Source organism: Symphalangus syndactylus, chromosome 6 (genome assembly GCF_028878055.3).
Source record: "Symphalangus syndactylus isolate Jambi chromosome 6, NHGRI_mSymSyn1-v2.1_pri, whole genome shotgun sequence".
Classification (NCBI taxonomy): Eukaryota; Metazoa; Chordata; class Mammalia; order Primates; family Hylobatidae; genus Symphalangus; species Symphalangus syndactylus.
The window spans coordinates 36,993,432-37,010,255 of NC_072428.2; the positions used below are offsets into that span (position 1 = coordinate 36,993,432).

At 43.2% G+C, this 16,824-nt stretch overlaps 1 long non-coding RNA gene and 1 pseudogene across 1 annotated transcript in view; one reads left to right on the forward strand and one right to left on the reverse strand.

The window, feature by feature from the left end:
* The window catches only part of LOC129484334 (uncharacterized), an 82,978-nt gene that overhangs the window by 44,351 nt on the left and 21,803 nt on the right, over window positions 1–16,824 (reverse strand). The window lies entirely within an intron of this gene.
* On the forward strand, window positions 5,290–6,463 carry LOC129484333 (proliferating cell nuclear antigen-like; annotated as a pseudogene).

Consider the following 16,824-nt stretch of genomic DNA (forward strand, 5'->3'; position numbering starts at 1 on the left):
GGTCTGCTTCTCTTTGGAGCTTTGAAATGTGCCTCAGTGTGTCTAAGTATGTCTGTATGTAAGAGGTGAGAAAGGAAGAAGAAAGAGAAGAGGGCTAAAAAGAGAGACAAAGAGAGAGGAAAGAACTTGAGTGACTGGTTCCTCCAGGCCAGAGGCTCCCAAATGCCCATCTGAGCCTGGACCTGTCTCTTCACTGTGGATCAGTGAAGTTTACCCCAATCCTCAGTGAAATGGGAAAAAAATTAGAACAATGTAGTAACTTTTTCATAGAACCAATATGTATCCAATGATTTAAAATTCTAGGATCACCCTTCACACAACTGAAGTGTTTAAATGCCCTTTCATGAAATAACAATTGTTGGTAATATCTTTCTCCATCTCCTTACTTGGAAAAATGAAAAGCTGGCAGCTTTTAACCACTTCCCCACAATATTTTTTGGCATTTTTAGTTTAGAAATGTATTAATACCAAGTCTGTAAAGCTTCAAAGTCCTTAGAATCAGAGAGAACCATTTGGTCTCAAGAGCAAAACCACCCTGAGCCAGATTTCCAAATCTGATTTTTCTGGGCTACTTCCTTGTTCAGTAAATGGGTGAAGTCATTAACCTACATATTAATCCAGCAATTCAAAAATATTAATTGAGCATCTACCATGTAATAACCACTATTCTTAGCACTGATGATAAAGCGATGTATTTTAGTAAACCATCATCTATTTTGTTGCAGGAGTGTTAGTTACCCCTATAAATGTAGAGATTTCCTATATGTGACTGCTGTAGTTTGGATGTTTGTCCCCCAAACCTCATGTTGAAATTTGATCTCCAGTGTTGGAGGTGGGGCCTAATGGGAGGTGTTTGGGTCATGGGGATGGATCCTTCATGAATGGCTTGGTGCCCCCTTGAGGTAATGAGTTCTCTGTTAGTTCCCAAGAGCACGGATTGTTATAAAAAGCCTGGCACCTCCCTCATCTCCCTTGCTTCCTGTCTCACCACATGATCTCTGCACACACCAGTTCCCCTTCCCTTTCTGCAGTCAGTGGAGACAGCCTGAGACCTTCATCAGAAGCCATCAACAGATGCCAGCTCCATGTTTCTTGTACAGCCTGCAGAACTGTCAGCCAAATGAACTTCTTTTCTTTATAAATCATCCAGGCTCAGGTATACGTGAGTCCATAGCAACACAAATGGACTAAGACAGTGACTGAGGCAACATCTACCGTGCCTGGTTCTTACACGGGATCAACACACATTTGTTGGCTAAATGAATAAACATACTACACATGCTTGTTATGAGATAACAGATATGTAGGATCTTTACATATTACAATATTGTTGTCGTTTATCCTGCCAAGAAATGGACCTTTCATGCGCAGGTAGGGCCAGCAGAGAAGTCCTAAGTATCAATAGCTTACAAGAAGCCACCTGAATTGGGCCCATATTATCATTTCAGACACGTTGGCTACTCTATTAGTCCGTTTTCGTGCTGCTGATAAAAACATACCTGAGATGGGTAATTTTTAAAGAAAAAGAAGTTTAATGGACTCACAGTTCCATGTGGCTGGGGAGGCCTCACAATCATGGCAGAAGGCAAAAGGCACACCATACATGGCAGCAGGCAAGAGAGAATGAGAGCCAGGTGAAAGGGGTTTCCCCTTATAAAATCATCAGATTTTGTGAGACTTATTCACTACCACGAGAACAGTATGGGTGAAACTGCCTCCATGATTCAATTATCTCCCACTGGGTCCCTCCCATGACACATGGGGATTATAGGAGCTACAATTCAAGATGAAATTTGGGTAGGGACGCAGCCAAACTATATCAACTACCCAGCTCCCTTAAATGCCCACCAAGGACCCATTGGCTCTTCCCAGCCCTAGCCCCAGCCCCAGATCCCTGTCTTGATCTTTGACCCCTGATGTCCTGATCTCAGCCATTCTCAGTCCCGACCTTTCCCAGTCCCGCCATCCATGTCTGCTCTGGCCAGACGGATGCTGGTCTACCAGTCCACCATCCAGCTCAACTAGAATCTGCTTCAGACTGGGATATGTTGGTTTTGGCAGAGGCTGGGGGGCTGGGGCTGCATCTTATCCAACATGCCTCCTCTTTTCTAAGGATATAGTGAATCTAATAAAGTACAAGCTCTGCCACTTTGTAGGCACTAGCTTCCTAGGCCAGGATTGCTCTTCCTGTGAAAGTAGCACACCTAGAAGCTTCAGAGAGGTAAAAGCTTGAAACCACATTAACTCATTCAAATACATTTAATTTGTATCTAATATGCCTAATGTACCTAATAAATGCGAGTCATTGTGCTAGGCACTGGGCATACAGCAATGAACAAAGCAGGCAAAGATCTCTGGTCTTGTGATGCTTCATTTCCGGTAGATAGATAGAAATGCATATACAATAAAATGCCAAGGAGTGATCAGTGTTATGGAGAAAAACAAGGCAGGCCAAGGGGGCAAGGTGGCAGAGAGGGCCTCTCTGAGGAGGTACATTTGAGGTAGACAGCAGGGGAAAGTCATATCAGGCAGAGGGAACAGCAAGTGCAAAAGCCCTGAGGCCTAATTGTGCTGGAATGTTTTAGAAATGGCAAAAGGCCAATGAAGTGACATTCCAGGGGCTACGGAGTGGAAGAGAGAAGACAGTGGGCAGCCAGCTCAATGGCACCTTGTGGCCCATGGTGAGAACTCTGGATTTATGCTCAATATTTAGGGAACCAATGACAAATTTTCTGATAAATTAAAAGCAAGGAAAGGCTTGAGCCGAAACCTGGCTTGGCCAACATAGTCATGAAAGAAGCAGCTCATCTTCAGAGAATTCCTTCCAGCCCTTTCTTCCTCCTGCGCTCTTCAGCTCCGACCTGACGCTCTTTGCCCTCACCCCAGGTCTCTTGTCTCTCCTTTGCCCTATTCATTTGGTCACTGACTCATCAGCAAACAATCCTGGAGGTAGGGGATGAGAATCATGTGCTAAGCACCATGTCATGGCCAGGATTGGTTACTGGGATATACACAATCAGAAGGCAGCCTGGCTTGAGATCATACTGGACATGGGCTCAGAGGAGCTGATTCTATCCAGCTTTGCCATTTAGCAGGCCTTGTTTTTAAATAGAAACTGCAATAACTGCTCTGCTCTCATGCAATGCTGAGGAGCCAGTGATGAAACTGGAGTGGCAGTGCTTTAGGTAAACTGTAGAGCGAGATGCCCATGTCAGCTGCTCATGACAAAGTGATTATAGTCATTAAGCCCTAAACCTGCCTATAGGACTTCGCCCTTGCAGCTAAGTGCCTTCATAAACACCATCTTTCTTACTTCCTTGGGTCCTGGGCCCCAGAAATGTCACAATTCCATTCCCTCCTTCAAACTCCCCTAAACTCACTGTTGCTCAGCTCTAGGAAATACTGATCTTTCAGATCCCAGAGGTCACAGAAAACTTGCACAAGTGTAGGGCGTGGCCTTGTGTGTGACACACCCAGCACTATGCTAGCACCTTCTGCAGACACATACCTCAACAGCCTCACCCACAGAAAGAACAACACACACTGCACCAAAAGGGCCCTTGGGCACATGCCTATCCTCTGCTTAGCTGATCAGCTGATCCATGTAATGGGGATGTTTATTCATTCAATCATTCATTCATTCATTCATTCATTCGGTGAGTCATCAAACATTCCTTCAGAGGCTTCCCTGGGCCAGCTCTGTTGTAGGTCCTGAGGCTCTGGCCATGACCTCTATGGCCTGGCCCTGGCATATGGAGGCCTGAGATCTACCTGGGACAGACTCTGGAAGACTGCTTTATGGCCATGGCCATCTCATCAGCGAGTAGGAGCTATGGGAAACTGCATCCATCTGAGGGGTCAGCGATGGCAAGGCCGCCTCCGAGGTAATGTCTGTGTCACCTCTGTTGAAGACTATGTTTGCCATTTTGAGTGGCCCATGGGACAAATTGCTTTCTCCATAGAAGTGGCCACCTCTGCAGCCCTGTAGTTGATAGTGAGTCAAGTGAGCAGGGATTTCATTCTGCCTTGCCATGCTATGTCAGTTTATGACTTTGGATACAGCCCTTCTGCTCCCTGGGCTCTGGGCCCCCAACTGTCACAGCAAGACTTGCAGAAGACAAACGTTCCTACAACCTTCTCTTGTCCTAGACCCATGCTCATTATGTTTGCCCTATACTCCCCTACCACCTTGATTCACTGCATTTTATTTAACAGTTACCTATGTGATGCTTAGTGTGAGCTGGGACATGTTGTAAGTGCTTACATGAACCGACCCATGAAGTGGGTAATACTATTATTCCTTAAAGATAAGGAAACCGCAGCACAGTGAAGTACTTACCCACTGTCCCATAGCTGGTAAGTGTGGTGCTGGGAGTATGATCATGCATCCGTCTTCAGAGTTCATTCTCTTAACTACTATGCTGTGCTGCTTCCCTTAACAATTTTCTTTAAACAGATTCACTTTTTTAACATTATTTTTAAAAAACCATTATGACCACTGATTGAAAACCTATGTGACTTGCCATAAATAGAAGAGACATTAAAATGTATGACTATTACATTTATAACCCAATAGTCCTCCAAGTGACTCCTAAGATCATCTCTCAGACCACTGGGGACACTCGGGGACACCTGGGGAGGAAGCACTAATGGCTTTTCTGACACTTTAGGTACCTGCAGGCCTCCCAGGAAGAAGCTTGGGGGCAGACAGCCTTTATGCCTCTCTGGCCCTCCTCTCCTGCCTACAATAGTGCCACTCAGCAATATGCAAGGTAAAGGCTTCAAGGAAGTTGGCTACCACCAGCCTGGGGCTTCAATGACTCACTGCCAATCCCTGGGCATGATACATCCACTCAGGGGCTGGTGACAGCCTAGCCAGAGGCTTCCTTTGCTCTCTGCTTTCTGGAGCGACAACCTACTGGAGGCATGTCCAATCCCTGCCAGAGTGGACAAGTCTCCACTGTCTCCAGTGATGCCAGCAGAAACTGCAAGAGCAGGAGGTGGAGTGGGTGTGGTTCCCAGCATGGCTCCTGGGTTTCTGCCAGGAAGGTATTCTGAGGATAGCAATCTGTGAATTCCACCACTCGTGCTCCTGAACCCGCACCAGCTCTTCATTAAAAAACCAAGACTTGATTAAACAGTTGCAGGCATAGTGGACTTGTCATCATCTTTTGAGGTCTCAGCCTCTTCCCACTGCGTTTGCCTACTTGCTCTGAGCTTCATAAAGCCAAAACTGGCTAGACCTTCTTCCTTCGCACCTTCCTGTAGCCATGTCATTGTGACTCCACCATGTTCGAGGTATGCCTGGTCCAGGGCTCCATCCTGAAGAATGTGTTGGAGGCCCTCGAGGACCTCATCAGTGAGGCCTGCCGGGACATTAGCTTAAGCAGCTGAATATGCACAGCATAGACTCGTTCTGCATCTCCTCGAGGCAGCTCACCCACTGCTCCAAGGGCTTCAACACGTGCTGCTGCGACTACAACCTGGCCGTAGGCATGAACCTAACCAGTATGTTCAAAATACTAAACTGTGCTGGCAATGAAGATGTCGTGATGTTAGGAGCTGAAGATAATGCAGACAACTTAGCACTAGTATTTGAAGCACTAAATCAGGAGAAAGTTTCAGATTATAAAATGAAGCTAATGGATTTGGATGTTGAACAACTTGGAATTCCAGAACAAGAGTACAGCTGTGTAGTAAAGATGCCTGCTGGTGAATTTGCATGCATATGCCGAGATCTCAGTCATATTGGAGATGTTTTTGTAATTTCCTGTGCAAAAGATGGAGTGAAATTTTCTGCAACTGGAGAACTTGCAAATGGAAACATTAAATTGTCACAAATAAGTAATGTTGATAAAGAGAAGGAAGCTGTTGCCATAGAGATGAATGAACTAGTTCAGCTAACTTTTGCACTGATGTACCTGAACTTCTTCACAAAAGCCACTCCACGCTCTTCTACAGTGACACTCGGTGTGTCTGCAGACGTACCCCTTGTAGAGTACAACACTGCTAATATGGGACTTTTTTTTTTTTTTTTGAAACAGAGTCTCGCTCTGTCACCCAGGCTGGAGTGCTTTGGCACTCTGCAACCTCTGCCTCCCAGGTTCAAGTGATTCTCCTGCCTCAGCCTCCTGAGGAGCTGGGACTACAGGCATGTGCCACCATGCCCGACTAATTTTGTATTTTTAGAGACAGAGTTTCGCCATGTTGGTCAGGCTGGTCTTGAACTCCTGACCTCAGGTGAGCCGTCCCACTTGACCTCCCAAAGTGTTCGGATTACAGGCATAAGCCACCATGCCCGGGCAATACGGGACATTTAAAGTAAATACTACCTGCCTCCCAATATTGAAAATGAAGAAGGATCTTAGGCATTCTTAAAATTCAAGAAAATAAAACTAAGCTCTTTCAGAACTGCTTCTGGGATGCCAGTATATAATAAAGTCTTTTCTGTCACCAAATTTATGCTTCTGAGTACATATGTAAGTATAATTTTCTGTAAATAACCTATTTTTCTCTATTCTCTATAATTTCTTTTTTTATTATTATACTTTAAGTTCTGGGATACTTGTGCAGAACATGCAGGTTTGTTACATAGGTATATATGTGCCATGGTGGTTTGCTGCACCCATCAACCTGTCATCTAGATTTTAAGCCACGCAAGCATTAGGTATTTGTCCTAACGCTCTTCCTCGCTTCCCCCAACCCCCCAACAGGCCCCAGTGTGTGATGTTCCCCTCCCTGTGTCCGTGTGTTCTCATTGTTCAACTCCCACTTATGAGTGAGAACATGCGGTGTTTGCTTTTCTGTTCCTGTGTTAGTTTGCTTAGGATAAAGGTTTCCAACTTCATCCATGTCCCTGCAATGGACAAGAACTCATCCTTTTTTCTGGCTGCATAGTATTTCATGGTGTATATGTGCCACATTTTCTTTATCCAGTCTATCACTGATGGGCATTTGGGTTGGTTCCGTCTTTGCTATTGTGAACAGTGCTGCAATAAACATACGCATGCATGTGTCTTTAGAGTAGAATGATTTATAATCCTTTGGTTATACACCCAGTAATGGGACTGCTGTGTCAAATGGTATTTCTGGTTCTAGATACTTGAGGAATCGCCACAGTGTCTTCCACAATGGATGAACTAATGTACACTCCCACCAACATTGTAAATGCGTTCCTATTTCTCCACATCCTCTCCAGCATCTGCTGTTTCCTGACTTTTTAATGATTGCCATTTTAACTGGCTTGAGATGGTATCTCATAGTGGTTTCGGCTTGCATTCTCTAATGACCAGAGATGACGAGCTTTTTTTCATGTTTTTTGGCCACGTAAATGTCTTCTTTTGAGAAGTGTCTGTTCATATCCTTCACCCACCTTTTGATGGGGTTGTGTTTTCTTGTAAATTTGTTTGAGTTCTTTGTAGATTCTGGATATTAGCCCTTTGTCAGATGAGTAGATTGCAAAAATTTTCTTCCATTCTGTAGGTTGCCTGTTCACTCTGATAATAGCTTCTTTTGCTGTGCAGAAGCTCTTTAGTTTAATTAGATCTCGTTTGTCAATTTTGGCTTTGGTTGCAATTGCTTTTGGTGTTTTAGTCATGAAGTCTTTCCCCATGCCTATATCCTGAATGGTATTGCCTAGGTTTTCTTCTAGGGTTTTTTATGGTTTTGCATTTTACGTTTAAGTCTTTAATCCATCTTGCATTAATTTTTGTATAAGGGTGTAAGGAAAGGGTCCAGTTTCTGTTTTCTCCACATGGCTAGCCAGTTTTCCCAGCACCATTTATTAAGTAGGGAATCCTTTCCCCATTGCTTGTTTTTGTCAGGTTTGTTGAAGATCAGTTGGTTGTAGACGTGTGGTGTTGTTTCTGAGGCCTCTGTTCTGTTCCGTTGGTCTATATATCGGTTTTGGTCCCAGTACCATGCTGTTATGGCTACTGTAGCCTTGTAGTATAGTTTGAAGTCAGGTAGCGTGATGCCTCCAGCTTTGTTCTTTTTGCTTAGGATTGTCTTGGCTATGCAGGCTCTTTTTTGGTTCCATATGAAAGTTAAAGTAGTTTTTTCTTATTCTGTGAAGAAAGGCAATGGTAACTTGATGGGAATAGCATTGAATCTATAAATTACTTTGGGCAGTATGGCCATTTTAACAATATTGATGCTTCCAATCCATGAGCATGGAATTTTTTTCCATTTGTGTCCTCTCTTATTTCCTTGGGCAGTGGTTTGTAGTTCTCCCAAAAGAGTTCATTCACACACCTTGTAAGTTTTATTCCTAGGTATTCTCTTTGTAGCAATTGTGAATGGGAGTTCACTCATAATTTGGCTGTTTGTCTATTATTGGTGTATAGGAATGCTTGTGATTTTTGCACATTGATTTTTTATTCTGAGACTTTGCTGAAGTTGCTTATCAGCTTAAGGAGTTTTTGAGCTGAGATGATGGGGTTTTCTAAATATACAATAATGTCATCTGCAAATAGAGACAATTTGACTTCCTCTCTTCCTATTTGAATACGCTTTATTTCTTTCTCTTGCCTGATTGCCCTGGTCAGAACTTCCAATACTATGTTGAGTAAGAGTGGTGAGAGAGGGCATCCTTGTCTTGTGCTGGTTTCCAAAGGGAATGCTTCCAGCTTTTGCCCATTCAGTATGATATTGGTTGTGGGTTTGTCATAAATAGTTCTTATTATTTTGAGATATAGTCCATCAACATCTAATTTATTAAGTGTTTTCAGCATGAAGGAGTGTTGAATTTTATCAAAGGCCTTTTCTGCATCTATTGAGATAATCATCTGGTTTTTGTCATTGGTTCTGTTTATGTGATGGATTACGTTTATTGACTTGTGTATGTTGAACCAGCCTTGCATCCCAGGGATGAAGCTGACTTGGTCGTGGTGGATAAGTTTTTTGATGTGCTGCTGGATTCAGTTTGCCAGTATTTTATTGAGGATTTTCACATCAGTGTTCCTCAGGAATATTGGCTTGAAATTGTCTTTTTCTGTTGTGTCTCTGCCAGGTTTTGGTATCAGGATGATGCTGGCCTCATAAAATGAGTTAGGGAAGAGTCCCTCTTTTTCTATTGTTTGGAATAGTTTCAGAAGGTATGGTACCAGCTCCTCTTTGTACCTCTGGTAGAATTCAGCTGTGAATCCGTCTGGTCCTGGACTTTTTTTGGTTGGTAGGCTATAAATTACTGCCTGAATTTCAGAACTTGTTATTGGTCTAGTAAGGGATTTGACTTCTTCCTGGTTTAGTCTTGGGAGGCTGTATGTGTCCAGGAATTTATCCATTTCTTCTAGGTTTTCTAGTTTATTTGCATAGAGGTGTTTATAGTATTCTCTGATGGTAGTTTGTATTTCTGTGGGATCAGTGGTGATATCCCCTTTATCATGTTTATTGTGTCTATTTGATTCTTCTCTCTCTTCTTCTTTATTAGTCTGGCTAGTGGTCTATCTATTTTGTTAATTTTTTCAAAAAAACAGCTCTTGGATTCACTGATTTTTTTGAAGGGTTTTTCATGTATCTATCTCCTTCAGTTCTGCTCTGATCTTAGTTATTTCTTGTCTTCTGCTAGCTTTTGAATTTGTTTGCTCCTGCTTCTCTAGTTCTTTTAATTGTGATGTTAGGGTATCGATTTTGGATCTTTCCTGTTTTCTGATAAGGGCATTTAGTGCTATAAATTTCCCTTTTAACACTGCTTTAGCTGTGTCCCAGAGATTCTGGTACGTTGTGTCTTTATTCTCATTGGTTCCAAAGAACTTACTTATTTCTGCCTTAATTTCATTATTTACCCAGTAGTCATTCAGGAGCGGGTTGTTCAGTTTCCATGTAGTTGTGTGGTTTTGTATCCTCTATAAGTTGTTTAAAGAATAAAGTCTAAAGTCAAATCTGGTCTTGTTAACCTAGAACTACTTTTGCCTTACTTAGAAATACGTCTTGTGATTTTTATATACAAAAAGGTCTTGACTCTAAATGCAATTTTAAGAATTGTTTTTGAATTTAAATAAAGTTACCTGAATTTCAGTGCTTTCATTTGGACCAGGACTGTTGCAAGTATCTACTGAATTATCAGCTAAAGCTACCATTTCATGTAAATGTTTTTTTAGTCTAGAGCACCCTGGTGAAGGTCGAAAATACTTCAAACACAGTAGGGTACCAGTTATTTGGGGGGATCTGTCAAGCTTATTTTGCTCTTATTCTAACTATGCTCAAGTAACAAACAGGGGAGAGTAAAACAAATCCTATGTGTTTCATCATTTTGTCATTTTAGTTAGCAAAAATTAACACTCTTCAGAAGCCTAATGTGCCCAAAGTCTTGTGGACTTTATAAGACTATAGAGGTAGCATTTCTTTTCAGCCTAGGGCATCTTTTACAAGAGCTTTGGAAGTTTCAGTAGATGCGTGATGGGGCCCTTGGAGTATGGTTGTGAAAAAAATTTCTCTAATATAAATACCCTTTTTTGTGACTTCACTCCCTTAAAGGATGAAGATGTCTTAAATTCCGTGGATGTTGGACCCAACCAAGAAAGCAAAAATGCCCTGAAGTTGTAAAGAAAGACTTTAAATCATCCCCAGTAAATGCTGCAAGGTATATTTTGTGTTTGATAGATTAAATGACTGGTTCCTTTCTTGTATTGCTTGGACTGAGTTCTAGTTAATAGACATTACAATTAACTGTATTAAGTAGCTGGTATTCATTTACCTCAGTGTGCTTGTGAGTAGGGAAGGAGGGCTGCAAAGGGGCCCAGTGGAACTTTTTGGGGTGATGAAAATATTTTATCTAGATTGGTGATCATTCCAGGAGTGTATGCTTTTTTCAGAACCCATCCAATTGTACTTTATTTTGTGTAAATTACACTTTAATAAACCTGACTTTTAAATAACCACGGTTTTTCTTGCTTTGGCAGTAGAGGGCGGAAAAGTGAGGAATTGGCACAAGACAAAACGGTCCTCCATTAAACAGTTTTCTTTAACATGGAGCACACATTCACTTGGGGAAGATGTTTAGGGAACCAAATTATACATGTGCTATTGAGCAGCAGGCTGGGTGCTCAGAGGGCATGGTTGAGTCATTGAAGTAAGAGAAATCGAGCTGGAATCCCCCAAAATAAAGTTTGATTCTTGTCGCTAGCACTTGGACAAGTGCGTGTGACCTCCTCTCTTGGTCTCCATGTCCTCATCTCTAAAATGGGGTAATATCCTGGGCCACCCACCTCACAGGGCCATTTTTGGGAATGAGTGAGAGAATGGCTCTGAATATGCCCTGGAAACAGTGAAGCTCCCTGTGGATGGGGGCATTTGAGATGATGAGGCATTAACCACCCTCACCTGGTGACACCAAACCTGGTGTCAGGGACAAGGGCAGTTGGTTTTAGATCTGTCCTCTGAAAACAAGAGAGTAGTCCTGCCCACTTCCATGGCCATCATAACTTGTCAAATGATGCATTATTTGATCCATAAGATAACCAGACTCACAGGAGGGCAGAATGCCAATGAAATGAAGCATTGGTTTATGCAGGAATGGAAATATTTTTAAACTCCTTATTTTGTTCTGGAATAAAATATAGGTTTGATTCCCATTGCAACTAGTTTACCAAGTAAAATTTGGCCAGGAGGCATCGGAGGGGGTGGTTCAGGGAGGCAGGGAACAACTTTAGCTCAGTTGGAAATTTCAATAGATGACAGATACTCGGTTCAGTTTAGGTTCCAAGCAGAAGGGTTGTTTGCCCAGTTCGGGTTTAGAGGCTGTTATATTTGCAGTCCACTGGCCTTTTGTAATGGGGTTTGGCTGAGCAAGTGACATTCATCATAATGTGCTTTTTTAGTGTTTGCAAGTCAGAATCCATTTGATGGATGACATTCAGCTTTGGCTGTAACCACTAAGAGAATAAGCTGGCACAATGGCTTACCCAGACACACAAGGGGCATCTACCCACCACTTCATGCATTCATTCAACAAACATTTTTTAAACTCCAATTGTGCTAGGCTCTCTCCCAAACAATCGGAAAATGAAGATACTGAAGATTTAGTCTTTGATCTTAAGGTGTCCATAGCTGAGTAAGAAACAAGCTTGTAGAGAGATATATTACCATATAGGGACGTTAACAGTTATAGTCAATGTCCACACCAGAAGCAGGACAAGGACAAAAAGTCTAAGCATCAGTTCATCATTCACAGAGGAGGTGGCCCCTGGTCTGGACCTCAAAAGATGAGTAGAAGTTCACCAACTAAATGACACTGCATTCTGATTCTTATTTGTTTACTAGTGAATGGGTGTATTTATTTCTGCATGTGCATACACACGCACACACACACACACACACGCCATTAACTTTGTCTTCTTCATTGCTAACCAGTGAGAAAAACTCAGCAAGAAAAGGATCGTTGATACCTGATATAGTTTGGATATTTGTTCCTACCCAAATCTCAAATTGAATTGTAATCCCCAATGCTGGAGGTGGGGCCTGGTGGGAGATGTTTGGGTCAGGGGGGTGGATCCCTTATGGCTTGGTGATGTCTTTGTGATAGTGAGTTCTCATAAGATATGGTCATTTAATAGTGTGTGGCACCTAACCTCCCCCCCACCACCCCCACCTATTCTCTCTCTTGCTCCTGATTTCGCCATGTGATGTGCCTGCTTCCACTTCACCTTCTGCCATGAGTAAAAGCTCCCTGAGACCTACCCAGAAGCCTAGCAATGTCGGCACTATGTACAGCCTGCATAACAGTGAGCCAATTAAACCTCTTTTTATAAACTACCCAGTCTCAGGTATTTATAGCAACACAAGAACAGCCTAATACAATACCACACATAAACCTTCCCCTGACAAGCCAAGGCCCTGGGAAGGGCTGAGGTGACAGCTACAAGCTGGGAAGGCCATTCTCACAGAGCTGCTACTTGCAGTGACAGCAAATAAGCAAAGAAAGTTCATTTCAGATTCTACTGGCTTAGGATGGGTAGCCCCGTGACAGCCAAATAGCCTTGACTTTGAGGAAAAATCCAGAAATCAAAACCTAATACCAGTTACTATCAAGACAAAAAGGTAATTATGGCATTTGGTCTGCAGGTATCAAAGAGCAAAGCAATGTTTGACCTTGCCAAAGGGCAGGGATTATGTCATGAGGATGTGTTAGCCACCGTGTGCTCTGCTACTCAGTATCAGAGGAGCTGGTGAGGAGGGAACTTAATTCTCCCAGCAAGCAGGGAAGGCTAGCAGAGGCAGCATATTCAGTAGCCAATTGCCCAAGGTGGCTGCGAACAAAAAGATTAGACTTGCCTAACTGTTAAAGCTGCAGAACAGCTCCCGAGGAAGACTCATTGACTGCAGCTTCAGAAACGACAGCAGTGAGAAGGAGCAAGGAGGAGGGAAGAGGAACACATGTGTCGATCCTGCTCACACTGGCAGGCAAAAGAGCCTCCAGCCAGAAAACAAGTCAATGCAGAAACACTGGCTGAAAGTCACTCATTCTAGGGAAATTAAAGCTGGCTCACGCCTGTAATCCCAACATTTTGGGAGACTGAGGTGGGTGGATCACGAGGTCAGGAAATCGAGACCAACCTGGCTAACGTGGTGAAACTCCATCTCTACTAAAAATACAAAAACATTAGCCGAGTGTGGTGGCATATGCCTGTAATCCCAGCTACTCGGGATGCTGAGGCAGGAGAATCGCTTGAACCCGGGAGGTGGAGGTTGTAGTGAGCTGAGATGGCACCACTGCACTCCAGCCTGGGTGACAGAGTGAGACTCTATCTCAAAAAAAAAAAAAAAAAAAAAAAGTAAAGCATCAAGTGATAGCATCAGGATGAATTTGTAGCTTTAACCAACCACGAAGACGTACCTCTTAAGTAAGCTAAGTCCCCTAACCCACCGCTCTTCCTCTTAAATGGTCACAGACTAGCAGCTGGCAGGGGCTAGACAGGCCTCCAAACCAAATCCTTTATTTTATACTAGAGGCACCAGGGGTGGTAAGCAGATCAATGGACTGTGATCAAAAGTCCTTCCTCTCACTAGCTACAGGATCTCAGACAAGACACCTCAGCCTGTAAGCTGAAATTTTCTCATCAGTAAAATGGGAACATTAAGACTGATGTCATTTGAATGTTGTGAAGACTAAATAAGACATGTGAGAATGCATCCTAAGGGTTAGGTATATTCTTAACCTGTGAATATACTGTGGTTCCAAGAGGTAAAGTGATTTAAGCCCAAGAAATCAGCAAATGGGATGCAGAGCTAGAATTCCTGACACCTCAGGTGGTGTTCTCTCTGCTAAGCCACACCTGCCAACATGGAAAGAGTTTCATTTCAAGGGTGCAAATCTTGTCTCCTAGGCAAGCTTCTGTGGGACAAGGATTATGTATTCGCCATGCCCCACTATGGTTCTTCGTACTTAATAACAACAGCCAGCATGCATGGAGGCTTTACAGTGTGCTGGGCTTTGTTCTAGGTGATTTTCATGTGCTAACTCATTTTATCCACATGTCAAATCTATGAGGTAAGACAGTATTATTATCATCAACTCCATCATTACAGATGAGGAAACTGAGCACTGGTTACAAAAGTGCCCAAGATCACACTGCCAGTAAGTTGGTTATATTTATTTTCAAATCAAGGCAGTCTGACCCAAAAGCTCTGCTCTAACCACTATGAGGAGAAGCACTGATGTTGGAGCTGGCTGTGTTATCCCAGGGATAAAGTAACCTGCTTGGATGTAGAAGACTGGCACAGGACTTGTACACACTAGGGACTCAATCAATTGTTGTTTCCCTTATTTCACGGAAGTCCTGAAATAAAATAACTTGCCATGTGCAGCCCTGGTGCTGGCTTCTTGCCATCAGGATGACCCAGAAGTACTTCAATCCTTTCTGCCTCTCACATAGGACTCAAGGAAATTTGTCTTAAATGCACTGGGCCTGGACTTCAACCAACAAGGAGAAACATTCAACCTTGCTGCCAGCCAAAAAACACACATTAGAATTATATACTTTTAGGCTGAGTGCAGTGGCTCACACCTGTAATCCCAGCACTTTGGGAGGCTGAGGCGGGTGGATTGCTTGAGTCCAGGAGTTCAAAACCAGCCTGGGAGACATGACGAAACCCTGTCTCCACAAAAAAAATACAACAATTAGCCGGGTGTGGTAGCACATACCTGTGGTCCCAACTACTCAGAAGGCTGACGTAAGAGGACTGCTTGAGCCCAGGAGGTCGAGCCCGCAGTGAGCCATGATTGCGCCACTGCACTCCAGCCTGAGTGACAGAGCAAGACCCTGTCTCAAAAAACAAACAAACAAAAGCCTATATACTCTTTTCACCTATCAAATTAGAAAAAAAATTAATGATAATATTTAATTCTTTAATGCTGGCAGATGTGCGGTAAAACTGATATTCCTAGATCCTGTTATAACTGTATAAATTGTACTTCACAGGAAAACAGTTTAGCCGCATATAGTTGACTCTTGTTATTCATAGTGGTTATATTCTATAATGTCACCACTAACACTGAAGTAATGAATCCTGAACCATTGCTTCTAGGGGAGTCATGGGGTTAGGCTCCTGTGATCCTCTGGTCACATCTTCATCAACCAATCAATGCATGACCTTGTTTTATGTGTGTTTCTGTTTAAAGACACCTTATTTAATATACTATATACTGTTGATTAACACTGAACTCACAGCCAACAGCACTACAACTCAGGCCTGAACGATGCTCAAACACACATATTTTCACTATAAGGCACATCACAGCCTTCTTGCACTTAGAAACACAAGACAGCACATCAATACTATGATGAGGGTCATTTTAAACAGCGAAATCACCCACATAAAGCACAAAAATGCAAAAGCCATAGCACTAACTAGACTGTGAAAAGGACATTCATTTATAACTGAATCAGGAAGGCAAGTGTCACCTTGCTGGACCTCAGCTGCGAATGTGCATGACAGGTGTCTCACTTGCTCTCACAACATGCATGTCCAAGAATGACCATGAAAGCATAGCCAGCATTGATTTGGGAGTTACAAATAACTGTTAGCAGGCAGATGAACTCACAAACTCCGAATCTGTGAAAAATGAGGACCAACTGTGTATATTAAGGACCTAACAAACTTGTGCACATTGAAAGGCATGGGTGACAGAAATCTGGATTTGATTTCACAAGCAGCTTTTGAACTGACCTTATTTCAGCTGAAAACGATCCATCTGAGTCTAGAGTGTGGGCTCAACTGGTAAGAACTACTGTTCAGTTAAGGCTGAGCATTGCAGCAAGGAGAGTTAAAGGCCCCAAGCTTGGATTTGGGGATGGGAAGCATCACAAAACCAGGCACAGGCTCCCCTGCCCCTCACAAACTCAAGGCCCTGGCGTCCAGTGAGAAAGCTCCCACCAAGAACCAAGCCCTTCTCAAGTGTCTGCTGAACCCACAGTTCTAGGGATAGCCAGGAGGACAAAGCCCCTTCTCCTGTTCTGACTTATCTCTGCCCCTCTTCATCTCTCTGATCTGTTTGTGGTACACTGGCCCCCTTGCTGTTCCCTGAACACACCAGGCAGGATATGGTCCCACCTCAGGGCCTTTGCATTTGCTGTCTGCCCACCTAGAACACTCTCTAGACATTTGATGGGCTCCCTGCCTACCTCTTTCCTCTCGCTCAGTGAGGCTTTCTCTCCCCTCTCTGCCTTCCCTGTTTTGTCTCCATAGGAATTATCACCATCTGACAGATCATTTGTTTTGCTTGTTCATTTATTATCTCTCCCCCATGTAAACTGGGGAGAGGGGGATTTTATGGTTCTTATAGTACCCCTATTCCTAGAGGAAGGCCTAGCACATAGTAGGCAC